The sequence below is a fragment of the Clytia hemisphaerica genome, unplaced genomic scaffold, assembly GCF_902728285.1.
Source record: "Clytia hemisphaerica strain Z4C2 unplaced genomic scaffold, Clytia hemisphaerica genome assembly, whole genome shotgun sequence".
NCBI classification, from domain to species: domain Eukaryota; kingdom Metazoa; phylum Cnidaria; class Hydrozoa; order Leptothecata; family Clytiidae; genus Clytia; species Clytia hemisphaerica.
The window spans coordinates 817,280-835,717 of NW_027103289.1; the positions used below are offsets into that span (position 1 = coordinate 817,280).

The following is an 18,438-nucleotide window of genomic DNA, read 5'->3' on the forward strand; positions in this document are numbered from 1 at the left end:
GACAATGTTTAATCCCTACTGCTTCAAGGCACTGTAGCTTAGTGGTTAAAGCGCCTGTCTCGTAAACAGGAGATCCCCAGTTCAAATCTGGGCAGTGCCTTTTAATTGTGTCTAGCACAATCTTGTTGTACTCAGTGCTATCTATCATTCCCAAATCTCTAAATGAAAAGTGAATTTTTCTCTTTATTTATACAAAATCTTACAAAAAGAATTAATTGAAGGAAAATGTTTTAACCTTAATGCTTCAAGGCACTGTAGCTTAGTGGTTAAAGCGCCTGTCTCGTAAACAGGAGAATCCCAAGCTCAAACCTGGGCAGTGCCTTCTAATTTTGTATAGCACACTCTTATATTCAGTGGCATCTCTCATTCCCAAATGTCTCATTCACAAGTGAATTTCTCTTTTTATGTACACAAAATCTTACAAAAAGAATTAATTGGAAAAAATGTTATCCTTAATGCTTTAAGGCACTGTAGCTTAGTGGTTAAAGCGCCTGTCTCGTAAACAAGAAATCCACAATTCAAATCTGGGCAATGCCTTTTAATAGTGTCTAGCACAATTTTGTTGTACTCAGTGCTATCTATCATTCCCAAATCTCTCATTAACAAGTGAATTCTTCCTTTTAATTCTACAACATCTTACAAAAGGAATTATTTAAAGGACAATGTTTAATCCTTACTGCTTCAAGGCACTGTAGCTTAGTGGTTAAAGCGCCTGTCTCGTAAACAAGAGATCCGCAGTTCAAATCTGGGCAGTGCCTTTTAATTGTGTCTAGCACAATCTTGTTGTACTCAGTGCTATCTATCATTCCCAAATCTCTCAATGACAAGTGAATTCTTCTTTTTATTTATACAAAATCTTACAAAAGGAATTTTTTCGAGGAAAATGTTTAATTGTTACTGCTTCAAGGCACTGTAGCTTAGTGGTTAAAGCGCATGTCTCGTAAACAGGAGATCCCCAGTTCAAATTTGGGCATTTCCTTCTAATTTTATATAGCACACTCTTATATTTAGTGCTATCTGTCATTCCCAAATGTCTCAATCACAAGTGAATTTCTCTTTTTATGTACACAAAATCTTACAAAAAGAATTAATTGAAGGAAAATGTTTTATCCTTAATGCTTCAAGGCACTGTAGCTTAGTGGTTAAAGCGCCTGTCTCGTAAACAGGAGATCCCCAGTTCAAATCTGGGCAGTGCCTTTTAATTGTGTCTAGCACAATCTTGTTGTACTCAGTGCTATCTATCATTCCAAAATCTCTCATTGACAAGTGAATTCTTCTTTTATTTCTACAACATCTTACAAAAAGAATTATTTAAAGGACAATGTTTAATCCTTACTGCTTCAAGACACTGTAGCTTAGTGGTTAAAGCGCCTGTCTCGTAAACAGGAGATCCCCAGTTCAAATCTGGGCAGTGCCTTTTAATTGTGTCTAGCACAATCTTGTTGTACTCAGTGCTATCTATCATTCCAAAATCTCTAAATGAAAAGTGAATTTTTCTCTTTATTTATACAAAATCTTACAAAAAGAATTAATTGAAGGAAAATGTTTTAACCTTAATGCTTCAAGGCACTGTAGCTTAGTGGTTAAAGCGCCTGTCTCGTAAACAGGAGATCCCAAGCTCAAATCTGGGCAGTGCCTTCTAATTTTGTATAGCACACTCTTATATTCAGTGGCATCTCTCATTCCCAAATGTCTCATTCACAAGTGAATTTCTCTTTTTATGTACACAAAATCTTACAAAAAGAATTAATTGAAGGAAAATGTTTTATCCTTAATGCTTCAAGGCACTGTAGCTTAGTGGTTAAAGCCCCTGTCTCGTAAACAAGAAATCCGCAATTCAAATCTGGGCAATGCCTTTTAATAGTGTCTAGCACAATTTTGTTGTACTCAGTGTTATCTATCATTCCCAAATCTCTCATTAACAAGTGAATTCTTCCTTTTAATTCTACAACATCTTACAAAAGGAATTATTTAAAGGACAATGTTTAATCCTTACTGCTTCAAGACACTGTAGCTTAGTGGTTAAAGCGCCTGTCTCGTAAACAGGAGATCCCCAGTTCAAATCTGGGCAGTGCCTTTTAATTGTGTCTAGCACAATCTTGTTGTACTCAGTGCTATCTATCATTCCAAAATCTCTAAATGAAAAGTGAATTTTTCTCTTTATTTATACAAAATCTTACAAAAGGAATCTTTTCAAGGACAATGTTTAATCCTTACTGCTTCAAGGCACTGTAGCTTAGTGGTTAAAGCACCTGTCTCGTAAACAGGAGATCCCCAGTTCAAATCTGGGCAGTGCCTTTTAATTGTGTCTAGCACAATCTTGTTGTACTCAGTGATATCTATCATTCCCAAATGTCTCAATCACAAGGGAATTTCTCTTTTTATGTACACAAAATCTTACAAAAAGAATTAATTGAAGGAAAATGTTTTAACCTTAATGCTTCAAGGTACTGTAGCTTAGGGTTAAAGCACCTGTCTCGTAAACAAGAGATCCGCAGTTCAAATCTGGGCAATGCCTTTTAATTGAGTCTAGCACAATCTTGTTGTACTCAGTGCTATCTATCATTCCCAAATCTCTCATTGACAAGTGAATTCTTCCTTTTATTTCTACAACATCTTACAAAAGGAATTATTTAAAGGACAATGTTTAATCCTTACTGCTTCAAGGCACTGTAGCTTAGTGGTTAAAGCGCCTGTCTCGTAAACAGGAGATCCCCAGTTCAAATCTGGGTAGTGCCTTTTAATTGTGCATAGCAAAATGTTATGTACTCAGTGCCATCTATCATTCCCAAATCTCTCAATGACAAGTGAATTCTTCCTTTTATTTCTACAACATTTTACAAAAGGAATTATTTAAAGGACAATGTTTAATCCTTACTGCTTCAAGGCACTGTAGCTTAGTGGTTAAAGCGCCTGTCTCGTAAACAGGAGATCCCCAGTTCAAATCTGGGCAGTGCCTTTTAATTGTGTCTAGCACAATGTTGTTGTACTCAGTGCCATCTATCATTCCCAAATTTCTAAATGAAAAGTGAATTTTTCTCTTTATTTATACAAAATCTTACAAAAGGAATCTTTTCAAGGACAATGTTTAATCCTTACTGCTTCAAGGCACTGTAGCTTAGTGGTTAAAGCGCCTGTCTCGTAAACAGGAGATCCCCAGTTCAAATCTGGGCAGTGCCTTTTAATTGTGTCTAGCACAATCTTGTTGTACTCAGTGCCATCTATCATTCCCAAATTTCTAAATGAAAAGTGAATTTTTCTCTTTATTTATACAAAATCTTACAAAAAGAATCTTTTCAAGGACAATGTTTAATCCTTACTGCTTCAAGGCACTGTAGCTTAGTGGTTAAAGCGCCTGTCTTGTAAACAGGAGATCCCCAGTTCAAATCTGGGCAGTGCCTTTTAATTGTGCCAAGCAAAATGTTATGTACTCAGTGCCATCTATCATTCCCAAATTTCTAAATGAAAAGTGAATTTTTCTCTTTATTTATACAAAATCTTACAAAAGGAATCTTTTCAAGGACAATGTTTAATCCTTACTGCTTCAAGGCACTGTAGCTTAGTGGTTAAAGCGCCTGTCTCGTAAACAGGAGATCCGCAGTTCAAATCTGGGTAGTGCCTTTTAATTGTGCATAGCAAAATGTTATGTACTCAGTGCCATCTATCATTCCCAAATCTCTCAATGACAAGTGAATTCTTCTTTTTATTTCTTAAAACATCTTACAAAAGGAATTATTTAAAGGACAATGTTTAATCCATACTGATTGCTTCAGTAGCTTAGTGGTTAAAGCGCCTGTCTCGTAAACAGGAGATCCCCAGTTCAAATCTGGGCAGTGCCTTTTAATTGTGCCTAGCAAAATGTTATGTACTCAGTGCCATCTATCATTCCCAAATCTCTCAATGACAAGTGAATTCTTCTTTTTATTTATACAAAATCTTACAAAAGGAATTATTTAAAGGACAATGTTTAATCCTTACTGCTTCAAGGCACTGTAGCTTAGTGGTTAAAGCGCCTGTCTCGTAAACAGGAGATCCCCAGTTCAAATCTGGGCAGTGCCTTTTAATTGTGCATAGCAAAATGTTATGTACTCAGTGCCATCTATCATTCCCAAATCTCTCAATGAAAAGTGAATTCTTCCTTTATTTCTACAACATCTTACAAAAGGAATTATTTAAAGGAAATGTTTAATCCTTACTGCTTCAAGGCACTGTAGCTTAGTGGTTAAAGCGCCTGTCTCGTAAACAGGAGATCCCCAGTTCAAATCTGGGCAGTGCCTTTTAATTGTGTCTAGCACAATCTTGTTGTACTCAGTGCTATCTATCATTCCCAAATCTCTCAATGACAAGTGAATTCTTCTTTTTATTTCTACAACATCTTACAAAAGGAATTATTTAAAGGACAATGTTTAATCCTTACTGCTTCAAGGCACTGTAGCTTAGTGGTTAAAGCGCCTGTCTCGTAAACAGGAGATCCCCAGTTCAAATCTGGGCAGTGCCTTTTAATTGTGCCTAGCAAAATGTTATGTACTCAGTGCCATCTATCATTCCCAAATCTCTCAATGACAAGTGAATTCTTCTTTTTATTTATACAAAATCTTACAAAAGGAATTATTTAAAGGACAATGTTTAATCCTTATTGCTTCAAGGCACTGTAGCTTAGTGGTTAAAGCGCCTGTCTCGTAAACAGGAGATCCCCAGTTCAAATCTGGGTAGCGCCTTTTAATTGTGCATAGCAAAATGTTATTTACTCAGTGCCATCTATCATTCCCAAATCTCTCAATGACAAGTGAATTCTTCTTTTTATTTATACAACATCTTACAAAAGGAATTATTTAAAGGACAATGTTTAATCCTTACTGCTTCAAGACACTGTAGCTTAGTGGTTAAAGCGCCTGTCTCGTAAACAGGAGATCCCCAGTTCAAATCTGGGCAGTGCCTTTTAATTGTGTCTAGCACAATCTTGTTGTACTCAGTGCTATCTATCATTCCAAAATCTCTCATTGACAAGTGAATTCTTCCTTTTATTTCTACAACATCTTACAAAAGGAATTATTTAAAGGACAATGTTTAATCCTTACTGCTTCAAGACACTGTAGCTTAGTGGTTAAAGCGCCTGTCTCGTAAACAGGAGATCCCCAGTTCAAATCTGGGCAGTGCCTTTTAATTGTGTCTAGCACAATCTTGTTGTACTCAGTGCTATCTATCATTCCAAAATCTCTAAATGAAAAGTGAATTTTTCTCTTTATTTATACAAAATCTTACAAAAAGAATTAATTGAAGGAAAATGTTTTAACCTTGATGCTTCAAGGCACTGTAGCTTAGTGGTTAAAGCGCCTGTCTCGTAAACAGGAGAATCCCAAGCTCAAATCTGGGCAGTGCCTTCTAATTTTGTATAGCACACTCTTATATTCAGTGGCATCTCTCATTCCCAAATGTCTCATTCACAAATGAATTTCTCTTTTTATGTACACAAAATCTTACAAAAAGAATTAATTGAAGGAAAATGTTTTATCCTTAATGGTTTAAGGCACTGTAGCTTAGTGGTTAAAGTGCCTGTCTCGTAAACAAGAAATCCGCAGTTCAAATCTGGGCAATGCCTTTTAATAGTGTCTAGCACAATTTTGTTGTACTCAGTGCTATCTATCATTCCCAAATCTCTCATTGACAAGTGAATTATTCTTTTTAATTCTACAACATCTTACAAAAGGAATTATGTAAAGGACAATGTTCAATCCCTACTACTTCAAGGCACTGTAGCTTAGTGGTTAAAGCGTCTGTCTAGTAAATAAGAGATCCGCAGTTCAAATCTGGGCAATGCCTTTTAATTGTGTCTAGCACAATCTTGTTGTACTCATTGCTATCTCTCATTCCCAAATCTCTCAATGACAAGTGAATTCTTCTTTTTATTTATACAAAATTTTACAAAAGGAATTTTTTCGAGGACAATGTTTAATTATTACTGCTTCAAGGCACTTTAGCTTAGTGGTTAAAGCGCCTGTCTCGTAAACAGGAGATCCCCAGTTCAATATTGGGTAGTGTATTTTAATTGTGCCTAGCAAAATTTTATGTACTCAGTGCCATCTATCATTCCCAAATCTCTCAATGACAAGTGAATTCTTCTTTTTATTTATACAAAATCTTACAAAAAATTAGTTGAAGGAAAATGATTTATCCTTAATGCTTCAAGGCACTGTAGCTTAGTGGTTAAAGCGACTGTCTTGTAAATAATAGACGCGCAGTTCAAATCTGGACAATGCCTTTTAATTGTGCATAGCAAAATGTTATGTACTCAGTGCCATCTATCATTCCCAAATCTCTCATTGACAAGTGAATTCTTCCTTTTATTTCTACAACATCTTACAAAAGGAATTATTTAAAGGACAATGTTTAATCCTTACTGCTTCAAGACACTGTAGCTTAGTGGTTAAAGCGCCTGTCTCGTAAACAGGAGGTCCCAACTTCAAATCTGGGCAGTGCCTTTTAATTGTGTCTAGCACAATCTCGTTGTACTCAGTGCTATCTATCATTCCAAAATCTCTAAATGAAAAGTGAATTTTTCTCTTTATTTATACAAAATCTTACAAAAAGAATTAATTGAAGGAAAATGTTTTAACCTTAATGCTTCAAGGCACTGTAGCTTAGTGGTTAAAGCGCCTGTCTCGTAAACAAGAGAACCCAAGTTCAAATCTGGGCAGTTCCTTTTAATTGTATCTAGCACAATCTTGTTGTACTCAGTGCTATCTATCATTCCAAAATCTCTAAATGAAAAGTGAATTTTTCTCTTTATTTATAGAAAATCTTACAAAAAGAATTAATTGAAGGAAAAGGTTTTAACCTTAATTCTTCAAGGCACTGTAGCTTAGTGGTTAAAGCGCCTGTCTCGTAAACAGGAGAATCCCAAGCTCAAACCTGGGCAATGCCTTCTAATTTTGTATAGCACACTCTTATATTCAGTGGCATCTCTCATTCCCAAATGTCTCATTCACAAGTGAATTTCTCTTTTTATGTACTCAAAATCTTACAAAAAGAATTAATTGAAGGAAAATGTTTTATCCTTAATGCTTTAAGGCACTGTAGCTTAGTGGTTAAAGCGCCTGTCTCGTAAACAAGAAATCCGCAATTCAAATCTGGGCAATGCCTTTTAATAGTGTCTAGCACAATTTTGTTGTACTCAGTGCTATCTATCATTCCCAAATCTCTCATTGACAAGTCAATTCTTCTTTTTAATTCTACAACATCTTACAAAAGAAATTATGTAAAGGACAATGTTTAATCCTTACTACTTCAAGGCACTGTAGCTTAGTGGTTAAAGCGTCTGTCTAGTAAATAAGAGATCTGCAGTTCAAATCTGGGCAATGCCTTTTAATTGTGTCTAGCACAATCTTGTTGTACTCATTGCTAGCTCTCATTCCCAAATCTCTCAATGACAAATGAATTCTTCTTTTTATTTATACAAAATTTTACAAAAAGAATTTTTTCGAGGACAATGTTTAATTATTACTGCTTCAAGGCACTTTAGCTTAATGGTTAAAGCGCCTGTCTCGTAAACAGGAGATCCCCAGTTCAAATTTGGGCAGTGCCTTTTAATTGTGCCTAGCAAATTTTATGTACTCAGTGCCATCTATCATTCCCAAATCTCTCAATGACAAGTGAATTCTTCTTTTATTTATACAAAATCTTACAAAAAATTATTGAAGGAAATGTTTTTCCTTAATGCTTCAAGGCACTGTAGCTTAGTGGTTAAAGCGCCTGTCTCGTAAACAGGAGATCCCCAGTTCAAATCTGGGCAGTGCCTTTTAATTGTGCATAGCAAAATGTTATGTACTCAGTGCCATCTATCATTCCCAAATCTCTCATTGACAAGTGAATTCTTACTTTTATTTCTACAACATCTTACAAAAGGAATTATTTAAAGGACAATGTTTAATCCTTACTGCTTCAAGGCACTGTAGCTTAGTGGTTAAAGCGCCTGTCTCATAAACAGGAGGTCCCAACTTCAAATCTGGGCAGTGCCTTTTAATTGTGTCTAGCACAATCTCGTTGTACTCAGTGCTATCTATCATTCCAAAATATCTAAATGAAAAGTGAATTTTTCTCTTTATTTATACAAAATCTTACAAAAAGAATTAATTGAAGGAAAATGTTTTAACCTTAATACTTCAAGGCACTGTAGCTTAGTGGTTAAAGCGCCTGTCTCGTAAACAGGAGAATCCCAAGCTCAAACCTGGGCAGTGCCTTCTAATTTTGTATAGCACACTCTTATATTCAGTCACATCTCTCATTCCCAAATGTCTCATTCACAAGTGAATTTCTCTTTTTATGTACACAAAATCTTACAAAAAGAATTAATTGAAGGAAAATGTTTTATCCTTAATGCTTTAAGGCACTGTAGCTTAGTGGTTAAAGCGCCTGTCTCGTAAACAAGAAATCCGCAATTCAAATCTGGGCAATGCCTTTTAATAGTGTCTAGCACAATTTTGTTGTACTAAGTGCTATCTATCATTCCCAAATCTCTCATTAACAAGTGAATTATTCCTTTTAATTCTACAACATCTTACAAAAGGAATTATGTAAAGGACAATGTTTAATCCTTACTACTTCAAGGCACAGTAGCTTAGTGGTTAAAGCGTCTGTCTAGTAAACAAGAGATCCGCAGTTCAAATCTGGACAATGCCTTTTAATTGTGTCTAGCACAATCTTGTTGTACTCATTACTATCTATCATTCCCAAATCTCTCAATGACAAGTGAATTCTTCTTTTTATTTATACAAAATCTTACAAAAGGAATTATTTAAAGGACAATGTTTAATCCTAACTGATTCAAGGCACTGTAGCTTAGTGGTTAAAGCGCCTGCCTCGTAAACAGGAGATCCCAAGCTCAAATCTGGGCATTTCCTTCTAATTTTATATAGCACACTCTTATATTTAGTGCTATCTGTCATTCCCAAATGTCTCAATCACAAGTGAATTTCTCTTTTTATGTACATAAAATCTTACAAAAAGAATTTATTTAAGGAAAATGTTTTATCCTTAATGCTTCAATGCACTGTACCTTAGTGGTTAAAGCGCCTGTCTCGTAAACAAGAGATCCGCAGTTCAAATCTGGACAATGCCTTTTAATTGTGCATAGCAAAATGTTATGTACTCAGTGCCATCTATCATTCCCAAATCTGTCAATGACAAGTGAATTCTTCTTTTTATTTATACAAAATCTTACAAAAGGAATTATTTAAAGGACAATGTTTAATCCTAACTGATTCAAGGCACTGTAGCTTAGTGGTTAAAGCGCCTGCCTCTTAAACAGGAGATCCCAAGCTCAAATCTGGGCATTTCCTTCTAATTTTATATAGCACACTCTTATATTTAGTGCTATCTGTCATTCCCAAATGTCTCAATCACAAGTGATTTTCTCTTTTTATGTACACAAAATCTTACAAAAAGAATTAATTTAAGGAAAATGTTTTATCCATAATGCTTCAAGGCACTGTAGCTTAGTGGTTAAAGCGCCTGTCTCGTACACAAGTGATCCGCAGTTCAAATCTGGCGAAATCTGGGCAATGTATTTTAATTGTGTCTAGCACAATCTTGTTGTACTCAGTGCTGCCTATCATACCCAAATCTCTCATTGAAAAGTGAATTCTTCCTTTTATTTCTACAACATCTTACAAAAGGAATTATTTAAAGGACAATGTTTAATCCTTACTGCTTCAAGACACTGTAGCTTAGTGGTTAAAGCGCCTGTCTCGTAAACAGGAGATCCCCTGTTCAAATCTGGGCAGTGCCTTTTAATTGTGTCTAGCACAATCTTGTTGTACTCAGTGCTATCTATCATTCCAAAATCTCTAAATGAAAAGTGAATTTTTCTCTTTATTTATACAAATTCTTACAAAACGAATCTTTTCAAGGACAATGTTTAATCCTTACTGCTTCAAGGCACTGTAGCTTTGTGGTTAAAGCACCTGTCTCGTAAACAGGAGATCCCCAGTTCAAATCTGGGCAGTGCCTTTTAATTGTGTCTAGCACAATCTTGTTGTACTCAGTGCTATCTATCATTCCCAAATGTCTCAATCACAAGGGAATTTATTTTTTCATGTACACAAAATCTTACAAAAAGAATTAATTGAAGGAAAATGTTTCAACTTTAATGCTTCAAGGTACTGTAGCTTAAGGGTTAAAGCGCCTGTCTCGTAAACAAGAGATCTGCAGTTCAAATCTGGGCAATGCCTTTTAATTGTGTCTAGCACAATCTTGTTGTACTCAGTGCTATCTATCATTCCCAAATCTCTCATTGACAAGTGAATTCTTCCTTTTATTTCTACAACATCTTACAAAAGGAATTATTTAAAGGACAATGTTTAATCCTTACTGCTTCAAGGCACTGTAGCTTAGTGGTTAAAGCGCCTGTCTCGTAAACAGGAGATCCCCAGTTCAAATCTGGGTAGTGCCGTTTAATTGTGCATAGCAAAATGTTATGTACTCAGTGCCATCTATCATTCCCAAATCTCTCAATGACAAGTGAATTCTTCCTTTTATTTCTACATCATTTTACAAAAGGAATTATTTAAAGGACAATGTTTAATCATTACTGTTTCAAGGCACTGTAGCTTAGTGGTTAAAGCGCCTGTCTCGTAAACAGGAGATCCCCAGTTCAAATCTGGGCAGTGCCTTTTAATTGTGTCGCGTATTTTCGCGCAGTCGAAGATAGAGCGAAAATTAGTTTCTCCGCGATCTCACACTCAAATAGTAGGGCGTCAGGGCGTGATCGTGAATGGGCGGACGGGCGTCCGAGAGACATGGGTTCGAGTACGCATGCTCAGATGAGACATGTATGGGTTTTAAAAATGGTAGCCCTTTTTCAAAACAACATCTCGTGTCGAGGGCTCTGGACAGCTCACAGTTGACAATCAGCAGAGACGTACTTCACAAACAAAACACCATGCCAGAAGGAGACGCCCCTCAAGAGGGAAATCAACAAATTACGAGAAATGATCTTCAAAACATGCTTACAAACCTACTCGAAAAAGCAAACGAGAATACCAAAAGAATGCTGGACGATAGAATCCCAGAAGAAAAATCAGAGAAGCGCAGAAAGCTTGAGAAAGTAAAACTGACCTCAAAAGCAAATCAGCAACAGTTCGACTATCAAGGACAAGTTGTGGACATATTTGAGAAAGCCGAAAACTCCCTCCAAAAGCAAAAATATGACGAAGTGTCAGACCTATTGACCAAAGGTAAGGACATTTGTTTTGCCAGAATGAAAGTCTTAATGATCGCTGATAGAGACGGGTGGGGCACAGCCAATGCCTACCAAAGTGATGATCTCGCCTCGGATGAGGATGACGAAAAGCGAATTCAAAAAGCCATAAGAGAGGCAGCCCGGAAAAGAAGGCTAAAGGAGAACAATTCGGCACACGTTTCGGCACACAACTCGAATAGTAGCCAGTCCAATTATAAGGATAGTAGACCAAGACAAAAACCAAAAATCCCCATTGAGGAATTAGAATGTTGGAGGTGTGGAAAGAAAGGACATTTTTTTGCCACATGCACAAACCCACCTAAACCAACAGAGACATTAGTCGGTAATCCTACTGACAATACTTCTAATTAACATTTTTTTGTTTCTTTTTTCAAAAGACGCTTGTGTTTTTATTTTCAAAAATAATTTTTTTTTTTTTTTTTGCACACCTGACACAATTTTTTCGCATAAGTTCCTTCTGTAAGCAAAAAAAAAAAAAAAAAAAAAAAAAAAAAAAAACCAATCATTTTTCTTTCCAGCAACAACAAAACCATCAAAAACAGTGGTTGGAAAAATCCTTGAAGGGGCAGAGTTTTGGAAGAACGATTTACAAGCTTCACCTTTCGTTCTTAGCATCATTGAAAATGGATACAGAATACCATTTAAAAACAAGCCCACAAGTTTTTTCTACAAAAACAACTTATCAAGTTTCAAAAACTATTCATTTACAACCAAAGCTATTATTGATTTGATTGATAACGACTGCATTTCAGAAATCCGTGAACCAGCTTATTGTTGCAATCCTTTAACAGTTGCAGAAAAGAATGGGAAATTAAGACTTGTACTTGATTGCAGAGGAATCAATGAACTTTTGATAGAAAGAAAATTCAAATATGAAGGCATTAGCACAGTATCTCAAATAATGGAGCCTGAGTTTTATTTTGCCACTTTCGACCTAAAATCAGGGTACCATCACATTTCTATCGCACCAGAAGATCAAAAATTTCTCGGTTTTTCTTGGGTTTTCCCTAATGGGGTCCAGAGATACTTCAAATTCAAAGTTTTACCATTTGGCTTAGCTTCAGCATGTTATGTTTTTACCAAACTAATGAGACCATTGATCAAAAGATGGAGAGGCTTGGGAATCCGTTCTGTTGTTTACTTAGACGATGGTATATTGGGAGATAAAAACAAAGATTGCTTAGAAAAGAGCATATCAATTGTCAAAAACGATCTAGATCAGGCAGGGCTCACTATAAACGAAGAGAAATCACACTTAAATCCCTCAAAATCTTGTACATGGCTTGGGTTTATTATCAGCTCTGAAACTTTCAAATTTTTTGTACCCGAGAAGAAAATATCTGCTCTGAAAAAACTGCTATCCAGTCTTATCTTACGTCAAAGAGGCTCTGCTAGGGAAATATCAAGAGTTGCAGGCATGATTATTAGCATGAAACCCGCCATTGGTTCGATATCCCAGATTTTGACGAGGCACTTGTTCTTTTTCATAAACGAAAAACCAACTTGGGATCGCCAACATGACTTGAATAATGAAGTATGCGAAGAGCTTTTATTTTGGTTCAATAACCTTGATTTTTACAATGGGCACAAAATCAGAACAAACAATAGTATTACTAAGGTAGTTTTTTCAGATGCCAGCGAAAAGGGTTATGGCAGTTTCATTATCGAAAAACTCGGCAATATCGTGGCAAGGGACAATTTCAATTATTCTGAAAAAGGAACAAGTTCAACTTACAGAGAACTGTTGGCAGTCAAATACTCATTAGAAAGCTTTTACTCACTTTTAACCAACCAAAAAATCCTGTGGCATTCAGACAATACAAACGTAGCAAGAATAATTCAAATAGGCAGCAGAAAGCATCATCTTCAAAACATTGCTTTAGACATTTTTAAACTTTGCTTAAAATTTGACATAGAAATTACAACACAGTGGATACCTAGGGAGTACAATCAAATTGCAGACCAAATTTCCAAATACATAGACTATGATGATTGGAGCATCGATTATGAATCATTTAGTTACATCCAAGAAAAATTTGGAAAATTCACATTTGATCGATTTGCCTCATATACAAACAGAAAGGTTGACTCATTTAATTCAAAATTCTATTGTCCAGGCACCCTAGGAGTAGACAGTTTTACATGTGATTGGAGTAACCATTTCAATTGGCTTTGTCCACCAATATCTTTAATAGGTGACACACTACGACATTTGAAAAGTTGCAAAGGCAAAGGTGTATTGTTTGTTCCGCTCTGGAGATCAGCATATTATTGGCCCTTGATAACTAAAAAGGAGGGGACTTTCGAGAGTTTTGTGTCAGGATATCTAATTTTGCAACCATATTTTCTATCAAATTGTAGTTCATTATTTAAAGGATTCGCAAATTTTAATTCGATTGCTTTGTATCTAGATTTTTCATCTCTAGAGAAGACATCCAAATAATTTCATTTTCAAATGATGCTAGAATGATTTTTTCCTACTGCCATATGTGACCAATTTTATGTTAATGATGGGATTGAGACTAAAACTTTGCCATTTATCTTTCCCTGTACCAGCAGTGGCTGGGTAGTACAGAATGGATTCGGATTTTATCTGTACCAGTAGTGGCTGGGTAGTACAGATGGTAGTAACTGTTTCCTCATGTACCAGGAGTGACTGGGTAGTACATGGTTTAAATCTACTGTTCCTGTACCAGCTGTGGCTGGGTAGTACAGGGCTAAATTTCGTTTTTCCTGTACCAGTAGTGGCTGGGTAGTACAGGTGCATTGATTAGTATGCTAGAGAAAAGTCAAGTGAGATTTTATTTTGATTGCTTGTAGGCACAGAAGAACAAAGTCTGGAGGAGAGATTGGAAACTATCCAAAATAAAGAGCTCCGTGAGAAAGGAAATAATTTGTATGAATTAATCGATGCCAACTGGGCAAGGAGCACAGCTAGAAAGTATTCTTATGGATGGAACGCGTGGGTAAAATGGAGTGACCAATATGATGAAGTTTTAGCCATACCTGCAGATCCTTTTCACATTTGTTTGTATTTGAACGATCTATCAAAAGAGAAAAAACAGCCAGGCACAATAACTAACGCCTTAACAGGAATACGGTGGGGTCACTTGAGAAAAGGGTACCAGTCTCCTACAGATGATTGTCTTGTACAGTTAACTTTTAAAGGTGCATTACGTATAGCTTCAGAGCATAAAGTGTCAAATCAAAAAAAGAGCCATTACCACCTGAATTAGTAAAAAAGGTCTGTGAAGAGTATGGGCACAGTGACAACCTTATGCATAAACGTTTTTTGTTAACAGTTTTAATCGGCTATTTCGGTTTTCTTCGCATAGACGAAATCTTATGGTTACAAGTTAAACATTTTGTTTTCAGCACAGATCACATTGACATTATGTTAGAAAAATCAAAAACTGATCAAAACAGACATGGTAATAAAGTTACTATTTCAGACATAGACAGCAATTGTTCGGTCAAAGAAGTTCTTGATGATTACCTCACAAAGGCTAAACTGAAAGACGATTCAGAAGCATACATCTTATGTAAAATGGTCAAGACGAAGGAAGGACATAAGGCAATAGGACATCATAAAATCAGTTATACCACGGCAAGGAAAGAGTTCCTTAGTTTGTTAAGTTCAGTCATGCCAATAACAGAAGATGTTAGGCAGTTTTGTACACATTCCATGAGGTCAGGTGGAGCTACAGCAGCGATTAATAACGGAGTGTCTGAAAGAGAGATTGATTTGCACGGGCGTTGGAAATCGGAAAAATCACGAAATAAATACTTAAAGGACAGTTTGAAGAGAAGACTTAAAATTACCCGTTCTTTGGGAATCTAGACTCAATTTCATATCAACTGTACAATCCTTTGCTCTTTGTATTCTCAGTGCTTGCAAAGACCCGTCCACCAAATTATAAAGAAAACACTGTGTCTTTTCTTCTGTGGGTATGGGAGTCGGGAGTTTAGGGTGTGGGAAGTTACTATGGTTTAGAGTTAGAGGAGAAGCGTATTTTCGCGCAGTCGAAGATAGAGCGAAAATTAGTTTCTCCGCGATCTCACACTCAAATAGTAGGGCGTCAGGGCGTGATCGTGAATGGGCGGACGGGCGTCCGAGAGACATGGGTTCGAGTACGCATGCTCAGATGAGACATGTATGGGTTTTAAAAATGGTAGCCCTTTTTCAAAACAACATCTCGGGTCGAGGGCTCTGGACGTTAACCTTACTTACATAAATCTTATATTTTATTTTCATGTGATGCATCGACGATGACCGGAGGCAACGAAACGGGATATGTATCCAGAAAAACACTTCCGATTCTATAGCCGACTAAAAGAGCACCCGGACAAATCAGATACACGATAAAAACTCGATAACGAACAACCACTGACAACACCTGCAAGAGAAGAATCCGAGCATTCCGAACTCGAAAGACGAAACGATATGATACGATATCCTAACATTGGTCGATGTTATCATATATTCCCATCGAAAGAACTGATGAAATATACGTGATTACAAACGAATTAACGAGAGGCGGTAATTATGAACGATTTAATGAGAGATCGTATTTGCGAGAGACTCAAGAGTAGTGCCTTAACCCTCGAGGACGCGACCGTGCATTGGGACGAGGAATATGTATTTTCCTCTCACGAAGGGGTTTGTGGCGCATCCGGCCGGTTCGCAATCACTACTTTCTACGAAATATTACCACGTTCAAATTTGCAACAATGACACTCGAGCCAAGAATTTATTATACAGTACTTAACGAATAAACTTCTTGTATTTTATCCGCTGTCCAGAGTATCCTCAGTGCTTGCAAAGACCCGTCCACGTGCTTGCAAAGACCCGTCCACCAAATTATAAAGAAAACACTGTGTCTTTTCTTCTGTGGGTATGGGAGTCGGGAGTTTAGGGTGTGGGAAGTTACTATGGTTTAGAGTTAGAGGAGAATAGCACAATCTTGTTGTACTCAGTGCCATCTATCATTCCCAAATTTCTAAATGAAAAGTGAATTTTTCTCTTTATTTATACAAAATCTTACAAAAGGAGTCTTTTCAAATACAATTTTTTTATCCTTACTGCTTCAAGGCACTGTAGCTTAGTGGTTAAAGCACTTGTCTCGTAAACAGGAGATCCCTAGTTCAATTCTGAGCAGTGCCTTTTAATTGTGTCTAGCACAATCTTGTTGTACTCAGTGCCATCTATCATTCCCAAATTTCTAAATGAAAAGTGAATTTTTCTCTTTATTTATACAAAATCTTACAAAAGGAATCTTTTCAAGGACAATGTTTAATCCTTACTGCTTCCAGGCACTGTAGCTTAGTAATTAAAGCGCCTGTCTCGTAAACAGGAGATCCCCAGTTCAAATCTGAGCAGTGCCTTTTAATTGTGCCAAGTAAAATGTTATGTACTCAGTGCTATCTATCATTCCCAAATTTCTAAATGAAAAGTGAATTTTTCTCTTTATTCATAAAAAATCTTACAAAAGGAATCTTTTCAAGGACAATGTTTAATCCTTACTGCTTCAAGGCACTGTAGCTTTGTGGATAAAGCGCCTGTCGCGTAAATAGGAGATCCGCAGTTCAAATCTGGGTAGTGCCTTTTAATTGTGCATGGCAAAATGTTATGTACTAAGTGCCATCTATCATTCCCAAATCTCTCAATGACAAGTGAATTCTTCTTTTTATTTCTTAAAACATCTTACAAAAGGAATTATTTAAAGGACAATGTTTAATCCATACTGATTCATGGCACTGTAGCTTAGTGGTTAAAGCGCCTGTCTCGTAAACAGGAGATCCCCAGTTCAAATCTGGGCAGTGCCTTTTAATTGTGCCTAGCAAAATGTTATGTACTCAGTGCCATCTATCATTCCCAAATCTCTCAATGACAAGTGAATTTTTCTTTTTATTTATACAAAATCTTACAAAAGGAATTATTTAAAAGACAATGTTTAATTCATTACTGCTCCAAGACACTGTAACTTAGTGGTTAAAGCGCATGTCTCGTAAACAGGAGATCCCCAGTTCAAATCTGGGCAGTGCCTTTTTATTGTGTCTAGCACAATCTTGTTGTACTCAGTGCTATCTATCATTCCAAAATCTCTAAATGAAAAGTGAATTTTTCTCTTTATTTATACAAAATCTTACAAAAAGAATTAATTCAAGGAAAATGTTTTAACCTTAATGCTTCAAGGCACTGTAGCTTAGTGGTTAAAGCGCCTGTCTCATAAACAGACGATTCCCAGTGCAAATCTGGGCAGTGCCTTCTAATTGTGTATAGCACACTCTTGTATGCATTGCTATTTGCCCGGGTGGGTACTAAGGTTGCGAGCTGACGGGGGGGTGCCGCCCAACTTTCGAAGTTTGGACCCTTACCGGGACTAAAAAGGAGAAAACAAAGGAAAATTTTGGGAATTTTACGACCCTTAGCGGGACTAATTTGACCAATTTCGACCAAATTTCTATCTTTCAGGGGGTAAAAAGTAGAAATTTTCCTTTTTTTCCGACCCTTACTAGGACTGAAATTTGATTTTCTAATTTTTCCGACCCTTAGCGGGACTTTGGAAATCCAAAAAAGGTACCCTTAAGGGCGGCACATACCGTACCCTCCATTTGCCTAAGTACCCCCCCCCCTCCCGGGGCTATTTGTCATTCCCAAATCTCTCAATGACAAGTGAATTATTCATTTTATGTACACAAAATCTTACAAAAAGAATTAATTGAAGGAAAATGTTTTATCCCTACTGATTCAAGGCACTGCAGCTTAGTGGTTAAAGCACCTGTCTCGTAAACAGGAGATCCACAGTTCAAATCTGGGCAGTGCCTTTTAATTGTGTCTAGCACAATCTTGTTGTACTCAGTGCTATCTATCATTCCTAAATCTCTCATTGACAAGTGAATTCTTCCTTTTATTTATACAAAATCTTACAAAAGGAATTATTTGAAGGACAATGTTTAATCCTTACTGCTTCAAGGCACTGTAGCTTAGAGGTTAAAGTGCCTGTCTCGTAAACAGGAGATCCCCAGTTCAAATCTGGGCAGTGCCTTTTCATTGTGCCAAGCACAATGTTATGTACTAAGTGCTATCTATCATTCCCAAATCTCTCAATGACAAGTGAATTCTTCTTTTTATTTATACAAAATCTTACAGAAGGAATTATTTAAAGGACAATGTTTAA

The 18,438-nt window shown here is 36.6% G+C and overlaps 1 long non-coding RNA gene and 33 other non-coding genes across 34 annotated transcripts; all 34 read left to right on the top strand.

Moving 5' to 3' along the window:
- The first annotated feature begins 27 nt into the window (after nucleotides 1–27).
- Nucleotides 28–100, top strand: Trnat-cgu (transfer RNA threonine (anticodon CGU)). Its single transcript has one exon. It is a non-coding gene; the product is annotated as a tRNA-Thr (tRNA).
- A 148-nt stretch (nucleotides 101–248) lies between these two features.
- Trnat-cgu (transfer RNA threonine (anticodon CGU)) lies at nucleotides 249–322 on the top strand. Its single transcript has one exon. It is a non-coding gene; the product is annotated as a tRNA-Thr (tRNA).
- Nucleotides 323–685: 363 nt separating this feature from the next.
- On the top strand, nucleotides 686–758 carry Trnat-cgu (transfer RNA threonine (anticodon CGU)). Its single transcript has one exon. It is a non-coding gene; the product is annotated as a tRNA-Thr (tRNA).
- A 366-nt stretch (nucleotides 759–1,124) lies between these two features.
- Nucleotides 1,125–1,197, top strand: Trnat-cgu (transfer RNA threonine (anticodon CGU)). The gene has a single exon. It is a non-coding gene; the product is annotated as a tRNA-Thr (tRNA).
- A 147-nt stretch (nucleotides 1,198–1,344) lies between these two features.
- Nucleotides 1,345–1,417, top strand: Trnat-cgu (transfer RNA threonine (anticodon CGU)). Its single transcript has one exon. It is a non-coding gene; the product is annotated as a tRNA-Thr (tRNA).
- Nucleotides 1,418–1,565: 148 nt separating this feature from the next.
- On the top strand, nucleotides 1,566–1,638 carry Trnat-cgu (transfer RNA threonine (anticodon CGU)). The gene has a single exon. It is a non-coding gene; the product is annotated as a tRNA-Thr (tRNA).
- Nucleotides 1,639–2,004: 366 nt separating this feature from the next.
- Nucleotides 2,005–2,077, top strand: Trnat-cgu (transfer RNA threonine (anticodon CGU)). The gene has a single exon. It is a non-coding gene; the product is annotated as a tRNA-Thr (tRNA).
- A 148-nt stretch (nucleotides 2,078–2,225) lies between these two features.
- On the top strand, nucleotides 2,226–2,298 carry Trnat-cgu (transfer RNA threonine (anticodon CGU)). The gene has a single exon. It is a non-coding gene; the product is annotated as a tRNA-Thr (tRNA).
- A 368-nt stretch (nucleotides 2,299–2,666) lies between these two features.
- Trnat-cgu (transfer RNA threonine (anticodon CGU)) lies at nucleotides 2,667–2,739 on the top strand. The gene has a single exon. It is a non-coding gene; the product is annotated as a tRNA-Thr (tRNA).
- A 147-nt stretch (nucleotides 2,740–2,886) lies between these two features.
- Nucleotides 2,887–2,959, top strand: Trnat-cgu (transfer RNA threonine (anticodon CGU)). Its single transcript has one exon. It is a non-coding gene; the product is annotated as a tRNA-Thr (tRNA).
- A 148-nt stretch (nucleotides 2,960–3,107) lies between these two features.
- Nucleotides 3,108–3,180, top strand: Trnat-cgu (transfer RNA threonine (anticodon CGU)). The gene has a single exon. It is a non-coding gene; the product is annotated as a tRNA-Thr (tRNA).
- Nucleotides 3,181–3,328: 148 nt separating this feature from the next.
- Nucleotides 3,329–3,401, top strand: Trnat-ugu (transfer RNA threonine (anticodon UGU)). Its single transcript has one exon. It is a non-coding gene; the product is annotated as a tRNA-Thr (tRNA).
- A 147-nt stretch (nucleotides 3,402–3,548) lies between these two features.
- Trnat-cgu (transfer RNA threonine (anticodon CGU)) lies at nucleotides 3,549–3,621 on the top strand. The gene has a single exon. It is a non-coding gene; the product is annotated as a tRNA-Thr (tRNA).
- A 365-nt stretch (nucleotides 3,622–3,986) lies between these two features.
- Trnat-cgu (transfer RNA threonine (anticodon CGU)) lies at nucleotides 3,987–4,059 on the top strand. The gene has a single exon. It is a non-coding gene; the product is annotated as a tRNA-Thr (tRNA).
- A 145-nt stretch (nucleotides 4,060–4,204) lies between these two features.
- Nucleotides 4,205–4,277, top strand: Trnat-cgu (transfer RNA threonine (anticodon CGU)). Its single transcript has one exon. It is a non-coding gene; the product is annotated as a tRNA-Thr (tRNA).
- A 148-nt stretch (nucleotides 4,278–4,425) lies between these two features.
- On the top strand, nucleotides 4,426–4,498 carry Trnat-cgu (transfer RNA threonine (anticodon CGU)). The gene has a single exon. It is a non-coding gene; the product is annotated as a tRNA-Thr (tRNA).
- A 147-nt stretch (nucleotides 4,499–4,645) lies between these two features.
- Trnat-cgu (transfer RNA threonine (anticodon CGU)) lies at nucleotides 4,646–4,718 on the top strand. Its single transcript has one exon. It is a non-coding gene; the product is annotated as a tRNA-Thr (tRNA).
- A 147-nt stretch (nucleotides 4,719–4,865) lies between these two features.
- Nucleotides 4,866–4,938, top strand: Trnat-cgu (transfer RNA threonine (anticodon CGU)). Its single transcript has one exon. It is a non-coding gene; the product is annotated as a tRNA-Thr (tRNA).
- Nucleotides 4,939–5,086: 148 nt separating this feature from the next.
- Trnat-cgu (transfer RNA threonine (anticodon CGU)) lies at nucleotides 5,087–5,159 on the top strand. Its single transcript has one exon. It is a non-coding gene; the product is annotated as a tRNA-Thr (tRNA).
- Nucleotides 5,160–5,307: 148 nt separating this feature from the next.
- On the top strand, nucleotides 5,308–5,381 carry Trnat-cgu (transfer RNA threonine (anticodon CGU)). Its single transcript has one exon. It is a non-coding gene; the product is annotated as a tRNA-Thr (tRNA).
- Nucleotides 5,382–7,509: 2,128 nt separating this feature from the next.
- On the top strand, nucleotides 7,510–7,582 carry Trnat-cgu (transfer RNA threonine (anticodon CGU)). The gene has a single exon. It is a non-coding gene; the product is annotated as a tRNA-Thr (tRNA).
- A 140-nt stretch (nucleotides 7,583–7,722) lies between these two features.
- Nucleotides 7,723–7,795, top strand: Trnat-cgu (transfer RNA threonine (anticodon CGU)). Its single transcript has one exon. It is a non-coding gene; the product is annotated as a tRNA-Thr (tRNA).
- A 147-nt stretch (nucleotides 7,796–7,942) lies between these two features.
- Trnam-cau (transfer RNA methionine (anticodon CAU)) lies at nucleotides 7,943–8,015 on the top strand. The gene has a single exon. It is a non-coding gene; the product is annotated as a tRNA-Met (tRNA).
- A 148-nt stretch (nucleotides 8,016–8,163) lies between these two features.
- Nucleotides 8,164–8,237, top strand: Trnat-cgu (transfer RNA threonine (anticodon CGU)). The gene has a single exon. It is a non-coding gene; the product is annotated as a tRNA-Thr (tRNA).
- A 1,474-nt stretch (nucleotides 8,238–9,711) lies between these two features.
- Trnat-cgu (transfer RNA threonine (anticodon CGU)) lies at nucleotides 9,712–9,784 on the top strand. The gene has a single exon. It is a non-coding gene; the product is annotated as a tRNA-Thr (tRNA).
- Nucleotides 9,785–9,932: 148 nt separating this feature from the next.
- On the top strand, nucleotides 9,933–10,005 carry Trnat-cgu (transfer RNA threonine (anticodon CGU)). The gene has a single exon. It is a non-coding gene; the product is annotated as a tRNA-Thr (tRNA).
- Nucleotides 10,006–10,374: 369 nt separating this feature from the next.
- Trnat-cgu (transfer RNA threonine (anticodon CGU)) lies at nucleotides 10,375–10,447 on the top strand. The gene has a single exon. It is a non-coding gene; the product is annotated as a tRNA-Thr (tRNA).
- Nucleotides 10,448–10,594: 147 nt separating this feature from the next.
- Nucleotides 10,595–10,667, top strand: Trnat-cgu (transfer RNA threonine (anticodon CGU)). The gene has a single exon. It is a non-coding gene; the product is annotated as a tRNA-Thr (tRNA).
- Nucleotides 10,668–13,000: 2,333 nt separating this feature from the next.
- Nucleotides 13,001–15,697, top strand: LOC136809495 (uncharacterized). The gene is made up of 2 exons (XR_010846984.1): nucleotides 13,001–14,092; nucleotides 14,983–15,697. It is a non-coding gene; the product is annotated as an uncharacterized lncRNA (long non-coding RNA).
- Nucleotides 15,698–16,348: 651 nt separating this feature from the next.
- Nucleotides 16,349–16,421, top strand: Trnat-cgu (transfer RNA threonine (anticodon CGU)). The gene has a single exon. It is a non-coding gene; the product is annotated as a tRNA-Thr (tRNA).
- Nucleotides 16,422–17,010: 589 nt separating this feature from the next.
- Nucleotides 17,011–17,083, top strand: Trnat-cgu (transfer RNA threonine (anticodon CGU)). Its single transcript has one exon. It is a non-coding gene; the product is annotated as a tRNA-Thr (tRNA).
- Nucleotides 17,084–17,452: 369 nt separating this feature from the next.
- Trnam-cau (transfer RNA methionine (anticodon CAU)) lies at nucleotides 17,453–17,525 on the top strand. Its single transcript has one exon. It is a non-coding gene; the product is annotated as a tRNA-Met (tRNA).
- A 487-nt stretch (nucleotides 17,526–18,012) lies between these two features.
- Trnat-cgu (transfer RNA threonine (anticodon CGU)) lies at nucleotides 18,013–18,085 on the top strand. Its single transcript has one exon. It is a non-coding gene; the product is annotated as a tRNA-Thr (tRNA).
- Nucleotides 18,086–18,233: 148 nt separating this feature from the next.
- Trnat-cgu (transfer RNA threonine (anticodon CGU)) lies at nucleotides 18,234–18,306 on the top strand. The gene has a single exon. It is a non-coding gene; the product is annotated as a tRNA-Thr (tRNA).
- The last annotated feature ends 132 nt before the right edge of the window (nucleotides 18,307–18,438 follow it).